Source organism: Penaeus vannamei, chromosome 26, assembly GCF_042767895.1.
Source record: "Penaeus vannamei isolate JL-2024 chromosome 26, ASM4276789v1, whole genome shotgun sequence".
Lineage (NCBI taxonomy): Eukaryota > Metazoa > Arthropoda > Malacostraca > Decapoda > Penaeidae > Penaeus > Penaeus vannamei.
The window spans coordinates 32,762,488-32,769,987 of NC_091574.1; the positions used below are offsets into that span (position 1 = coordinate 32,762,488).

General features: G+C 46.1%; 1 protein-coding gene across 2 annotated transcripts in view; it reads left to right on the forward strand.

Moving 5' to 3' along the window:
- Positions 1-7,500, forward strand: part of LOC113810840 (acetylcholinesterase) — a gene marked incomplete at its 5' end in the record, with an annotated part of 81,795 nt that overhangs the window by 40,569 nt on the left and 33,726 nt on the right. For both annotated transcript variants that reach the window (XM_070140357.1, XM_070140358.1), the window contains 1 exon segment: positions 2,137-2,232.

Consider the following 7,500-nt stretch of genomic DNA (forward strand, 5'->3'; position numbering starts at 1 on the left):
TTCTTCGTCTTTTACTTCTACTTCTTCTTCTAATGATGACAATAATAATGAGGATGAAAAGAATAAGAACAAGAACATGAAGAAGTATAATAATCATCATCATAAGAATAACTATGGTATAACCTTTATTATTTGTATTAGAATTACTATCACCATTCTTATTCTTATCATAATCATTATCATTATTACTATTTTCATTTTCACTATCATTATCGCTACTATCAGTCTCGGTACCATTACATTCTTTCGCCTTATACTTACCCCTACATCCTTATTATCAAAATTTCAACAAAATTATCTTCTGAAACTTCTCTACTCCCTCCCTCTCCCCCTCCCACTCCCACTCCCTTCTTCTCCCCCTCCTACTCCCACTTTCTCTCCCACTCCCCCTCCCACTCCCACTCCCCTTCCCTCCCTCCCCCTCCCCCTCCTACTCCCCCTCCCTCCTTCTCCCCTCTCCCCTCCCCTTCCTTCTCCCCCTCCCACTCCCTCCTTCTCCCGCTTGATTTACCGCCCGCCAAGGACACCAATTTCACTGTAATTGTCAGAAACAAACGACACCTACTTTCATTGCGGTGTATTTTTGTTTGATCATTCCACTGCAGCTGCGGCAATGCAGGGGAGACTGCAATAGTGTTCTTGTCTTTTTTTTTTTTTAATTCCAGTCGTGTCAATGAATCTACTAGAGATTTATTTTATCTTTGTTCTAGAGTGTATTTTGTCATGGTATGCGCATTAAAAAGGACAGACAGCGCGGCCGCCATATTCAATTCCACTTCATACATACATGTATACATCCATTATATATATCTTTATCTATATGTATGCATGTATATTAAGTCAGTGACCAAACGACTCGATTAACGGATTATATGATTTCTCATTTTATTCCCAAATTACCCATAAAATAACTCTACGGACGGAGATACCCACATTTCACACACGAAATCTCGAAATCAGAACCTACAAATGTTGTCGTCGCTTCCCAAGTGTTTACTTTAATTTGCCTTCCCTTTTGCCTTTTTACTTTGCCTTCCCTTTTACCTTTTTGGTTTAATGAGCTTATAGAAGAGATGCATATATGTGTAGGTGTATTCTCTAAATACATATATTCAGAAATAGATTGAGATAGAGAAGTACATAAATAGATACATGCTTTCATGTATGTACAAATAGACAAATTGTAGGATAAATAGATTAATACGACCTTCTTGTAATCTATCTTTTATTTATCTATTTACTTTGTGCTTTCACATCAAGAAATGTATCAAGTAAATTTGTCTATTAACCAATATATTTATGTTTCATTTAGGTTTTCATACTGAGAAACAACACCCTTAAATAATCAATTAAAACATAAACAAGCATTTCTTTTTAACCTTGATGTGAAATTATTTTACTGACCAGAAAACAGGTTCCCTTAGATAAGTGTGTGAAAGGGGAGACTTGATACCTCACTCTCATATTTTCCTTCGCTATGAATATGTGTAAACCTTCTATAGGCAGTATTTGTATCGATGGTTTCGCTTATCCGAGCTCATGTTTTGGGTTTGCACAATTTTTTATACAATGCGTCTTTTGCGCGCGTGAGAATTTCATATACATGTGTGTGTATACATATATATACTTGTGTGTATGTGTGTGTATATATACATATATGAGATGGATGGATGGATGGATGGATGGATGGATGGATGGATGGATGGATGGATGGATGGATGGATGGATGGATGGATGGATGGATGGATAGACAGATAGATGTGTGGAGAGAGAGAAAAAGAGAGAGAGAAAGAGAGAGTAGAGGAGAGAGAGAGAGAGATAGATAGAGATATATATATATATATACAAATATATATATATATATATATATATATTTATATTTATATTTATATATATATATTTATATATATATATATATATATATAGAGAGAGAGAGAGAGAGAGAGAGAGAGAGAGAGAGAGCGAGAGAGCGAGAGAGAAAATTATGTAGACATAAAACAGGCGTAGATATAGAAATACTACATCACACAGAGAAATCTTTACAACTGCTAAAAACAATAATAAAAACTAGAATAAATAAAACATAATAACCAGAGCAGCATAAATTAATGTTTGTTTTTTTCTTTGTCCCAACAGCCAGCGAGAGTGTAGTCGGGAGGTAAATGATAACTGCTCGTCATCAGTCCATCGGCACAGACTCTTCTTTCTCTCTCTTTTGGTAACACACACCTGGTAAGTTCTCTGTTCTCTGTTCTCTGTTCTCTGTTCTACTCATGTGAGTGTTTTAAACATCATCATATACATATAAGTGTATAAGTGTCCACACACACGTGTTTATATATATGTTTATGTATGTATGTATGTATGTATGTGTGTGTGTGTGTGTGTGTGTGTGTGTGTGTGTGTGTGTGTGTGTGTGTGTGTGTGTGTGTGTGTGTGTGTGTGTGTGTGTGTGTGTGTGTGCGTGTGCGTGTGCGTGTGCGTGTGCGTGTGCGTGTGCGTGTGCGTGTGCGTGTGCGTGCGTATTCACAAAGATATCACAAAGCTTTTTATACTCAAACTCACTTACTCTCTCCGTCTCTGTTCCTCCATCTCTCTCCTCCCTTCCTCCCTCCCTCCCTCTCTCCCTCAAAACACCTTAGCCAATGCCCGTAGCCGACGTCGACACCCACATCGACACCTCCATCGCCAACCGGAAAACAGAAACCCTATAGAGCGAACACCGCGCGGAGTCTGGATGAGAAAGCGACAAAAAAAAAGCTAAAAACAAATCTCTCTGATCGTAAGCGAGAGAAAGAGAAAGAGAGAAAGAGAGAGAGAGAGAGAGTGATAGTGAGAGAGACAGAGAGTATATATAGAGAGAGACGTTAAGAGAGATATATATATATATAGAGGATATATATATATGTTATTATATATATATATAGAGAGAGAGAGAGAGAGAGAGAGAGAGAGAGAGACCTGGAGAACGAGAGACCACAAGAGAGTGAGAGAGAGAGAGAGAGAGAGAGAGAGAGAGAGAGAGAGAGAGAGAGAGAGAGAGAGAGAGAGAACGAGAGAGAGAGAGCGAAAGCGAAAGCGAGAGCGAGAGATCGCAAGAGAGAGAGAGATCGCGTTAGACCGAGACCGAGAGACCTCAAGAGAAAGAGAGAGAGAGAGAGACTTCTCGGAACGTCTTTATTCGCCTCCAGATGACCCTATACGTCTTGGCTCCTTTTGGGGTATTGACTTAAGGTTCGATGCCGTTGGTGAGGCGGGTTTGTACGGCGTTTTGGGGGCTGGTTCTGAGGCACTCGTGATGTGATGGATTCCTCGATTTTCTTTTTCTTTCTTTCAATTTGTTTACTTTGGGTCTGCGTTTTATTTATTTCTTTTCCGTTTTCAGCTTCCTTTACTTTCTTAGACTCTTAGACCTTTTCTTAATTCTAGTTTTGTTTCTATGATCTATTTCCTTCCTGTCTCATGTCTCTATTTTTTTCTTCACTTTCTTTTCTCTCCCTTCCTCCTTCTATCTCATCCCCCTTACCCCTCCCTCCCTCCCTTCCCACCTCTCTTTCTTCCCCCTCTCCCTCACCCTGTCATCCTCTCCTCCTTCCTCCTTCCCTCTCCACTCAGCATTCCTCTCATCCCTCCTTCCACTCTCTCCCAATCTCTCAGTCCCCACTGTCCCCTTCCTTTCCTCTCCCATCCTCCCTCCCTCCTTTCCCTCTCTCTTCCCTTCCTTCACCTCTCCTTCTCTCCCATCCTTCCTTCCCTCCCTCTCTCCTCCCATCCCTCTCCCTCCCTCTCCTCTCCTCCCATCCCTTCTCCTTCCCTCTCTCCCCATCCCTCCCTCCCTTTCACTCCCATCCCTCCCTCCCTCTCTCCCATCCCTCCCCCTCTCTCCCATCCCTCCCTCCCACTCCCATCCCTCATCCTCTCACACGCACACCTTCGCAGCGGAAGCGCCAGCCCCGGAGATCGATGTTAACACGGCGAGAAAGAGACTGCGGTCATAGATCTGGCCAAAGGACCCCCATTCTTCTGCCTTTGACTCTCCTTTTTTCATCCTTTTTTGAGACTCCATGACGGCAGAGGCGGGGTTGCAACAAACCGCTTTGATCCGGGGCTGTGATTGATGGATGGCAAACACGGACGAGTGCGCCGGGAGGGCTGTGGAGGGGTTGGTGCTGAGGGGCGGGGTTGGGGGAGGGGCGGGGTTGAGGTCGTCCAGGGGGGGAGGTCGTCCAGAGGGGAGGGGCGGGGTTGGGGGAGGTCGTCCAGGGGGGAGGAGGTGGGGCTTGGGGTCGTCCAGGGGGGGAGGGGCGGGGTTGGGGTCGTCCAGGGGGAGAGGGGTTGAGGTCGTCCAGGGGGAAGGGCAGGGGGTTTCGTTGGAAAGCATCCGTGTGTGCCGTCTGGTGTGTCGGTAGCGTATGGCGCACACACATACATACACGTGTGTCCACATACACACGCGCACACACACACACACACACACACACACACACACACACACACACACACACACACACACACACACACACGTGCGCACGAGCGAGCACATATGTATACGATTTTTCTTTTTATACTTTCTCTCTCCCTCGCTTACCCCTCCCCTCCGCTCTCTCTTTACTTCTCTTTCTCTCGTTTATGTTTATTTTTTCTCTCGCTTTCATGCTCTTTCTCTTTCTCTTTTCATTATCTTTCTATCGCTCTCTTTCTCTTTCTCCTTTTCTTGCTTTCATTGTCTTTCTCTCTCTCTAGCTTTCATTCTCTCTCTTTCTCTCGCTTTCATTCTCTTTCTCTTTCTCTAGCTTTCCTTCTCTTTCGTTTTCTCTCGCTTTCATTCTCTTTCGCTTTCTCTAGCTTTCATTCTCTTTCGCTTTCTCTCGCTTTCACTCTCTTTCGCTTTCCCTCGCTTTTTTTCTCTTTCTCTCGCTCACTTTCTCATTCCCATTTTTCTCGCTCCTTCTCTCCCAACTCTCCCTCTCCCCCTACCTCTCTCCCTCTCTCTAGCAGGGAGGGAATGACGTGTGAGGTCGATCAGCGGAATTTGTCCCATTATGATGAAGGTTCGACGTAGTATTTTACACAAGGGAGAGAAGGAGAGAAAAAAAATATAAAAATTGCGCTTCTCTTGCGTCTCCCGTTTTTCTCTGTCTTTTCGGAGAAGGAAGAAAGAGACGGAAAATAGATTTGTTCTTTGTGCGACTTCATGGTAGATGTTAAAAGGGAGAGAGGTGAGTGTTGGAGGGAATGGGAGGGAAGGAAGGAGGGTGTTGGAGGGAATGAGAGAGAGGGAAGGAGGGGTGTTGTAGGGAATGAGAGGGAGGGAAGGAGGTTGTAGGAGGGAAGGAAGGAGGGTGTTGGAGGGAATGAGAGGGAGGGAAGGAGGGTTGGAGGGAATGAGAGAGGGAGGGAAGGAAAGTGGTGGAGGAGAATGGGAGGGAGGAAAGGAGGGTGTAGGAGGGAATGGGAGAGGGAAGGAAGGAGGGTGTTGGGAGGGGAATGGGAGGGAGGGAAGGAGGGTGTGGGAGGGAATGGGAGAGGGAGGGAAGGAGGGTGGTGGAGGGAATGAGAGGGAGGGAAGGAGGGTGGTGGAGGGAATGGGAGGGAAGGAAGGAGGGTGTTGGAGGGAATGGGAGGGAGGGAAGGGAGGGTGTAGGGAGGGAATGAGAGGGAGGAAGGAGGGTGGTGGAGGGAATGAGAGGGAGGGAAGGAGGGTGGTGGAGGCGAATGGGGAGGGAAGGAAGGAGTGGTAAGTTGGAGGGAATGTGCAGGGGAGGGAGGGAAGGAGAGGTGTGGGAGGGAATGAGGAGGGAGGGAAGGAGGGTGTTGGAGGGAATGGGGGAGGGAGGGAAGGAGGAGGGTAGCAGGGAGGGAATGGAAGGGAGGGTAGGAGGGTGTTGGAGGTAATGAGAGGGAGGGAAGGGAAGTGTAGGAGGGAATGGGAGGGAGGGAAGGAGGGTGGTGGAGGGAATGGGAGGGAGGGAAGGAGAGTGTTGGAGAGAATGAGAGAGAGGGAAGGAGGGGTGTTGGAGGAAATGGAAGGGAGGAAAGGTGGTGGAGAGAATGGGAGGGAAGGAAAGAGGGTGAGAGGGAATGAGTGTGAGTGAGGTGGCGTGAGGAGAAGGATTGCATATATGTAAGAAAAGAAAAAGAAATTGAGGAAGAAAGAAGAGAGAAAAGTAAAATCGATTAGAAAATGATGCTGCCATTACGCAAATGTATAATTACATATGATGCTTTCCAGGGAGAAAGGATCGATGGATAACACGCATATCTATTTATATCTCTCTTTATCTATCTACCTTCCTATCCATCCATCCCTCTACTCATTCATCTACCCATCTATCTATTCATCCAATCCATACACCTATTTTTCTATCCATTCACCCATCCACCTATCTATATACCCACTAACCATCTATCTAGCTATCTATCTAGCAATCTATCTAGCTACCGATTTAGCTATCTATCTAGCTACCTATCTAGCTAACTACCTATCTATCTACCCACTAACCATCTATCCAGCTATCTATCTATCTATCCACAAACCATCTATCTATCTATCTATCTATCTACCCATCTATCTATCTATCTATCTATCTACCTATCCACATATACCGGAATATACAGTTGCACAAACAACCAGCTCCACAGATAGACGGAGAAGTGTCGTGGAAATGAACTTGAGACAAAGGCAGACGGAAGGGTACAAAGAGGACGAAGGACAGGGAGAAGAGGCAAGGGGTAGAGGGCGGGGGGAAGGAGGGGAGGGGGTAGAGGGCGGGAGGGGAGGGGGTAGAGAGTTGGAGAGGGAGGGGAGGGGGAGAGGGGGTGAGGAGGAAAGGGGAATGGGGGTAGGAACGGGGGAGGGGGGGCGGAAAGGGGGGGCGAGTAAGGCAGGAGAGGGGGGGAGCGAAAGGCAAGAGGAAAGAGGAACGGGGGAGGGGGGGGCGAAAGGCAAGAGGAAGGGGAACGGGGCGAGGGGAGGGAGGCGAGAGGCAAGGCAAAATGAAGAGAATTCCAGAGGACGACCGCGAGCACGAGAAACGCACGTAAATAATGATTCTTCGTGCTTCCCGTGCATCTTATTTCATATTCCTCCCCCCTCCCCTCTCTGGACGAATGAGGCTCCTCTTTCTTCTTCTCGCCTTGCTCTTTTTTCTTTTTCCTTCCTCTATCCTTTTTTTCTGTCCCTTCCACTCCTCCCTTTTTCTTCCTCCCCTCTCCTCCCTTTCTCCTCTCTCCTCTGTTCCAGACGCCTTTTCTCCTCCTATCTTCCTCTCCCTTATTTAATCTTTTCTCCTCTCTGTTCTTCTCTCCCTTCTTCAACTCTCCTCTCCTTCCATCCTCTTCTCCCCAATCCCTACTCTCCTTCCCTCTTATCCTCTTCTCTTCTCTTTTCCTACTCTTCCCCTCTCCCCTCTTCTCCCCAATCCCTACTCTCCTTCCCTCTTTTCTTCTTCTCTTCTCTTTTCTTCTCTTCTCTTGAGTTCCGCCCATTTGCTTGTTTAT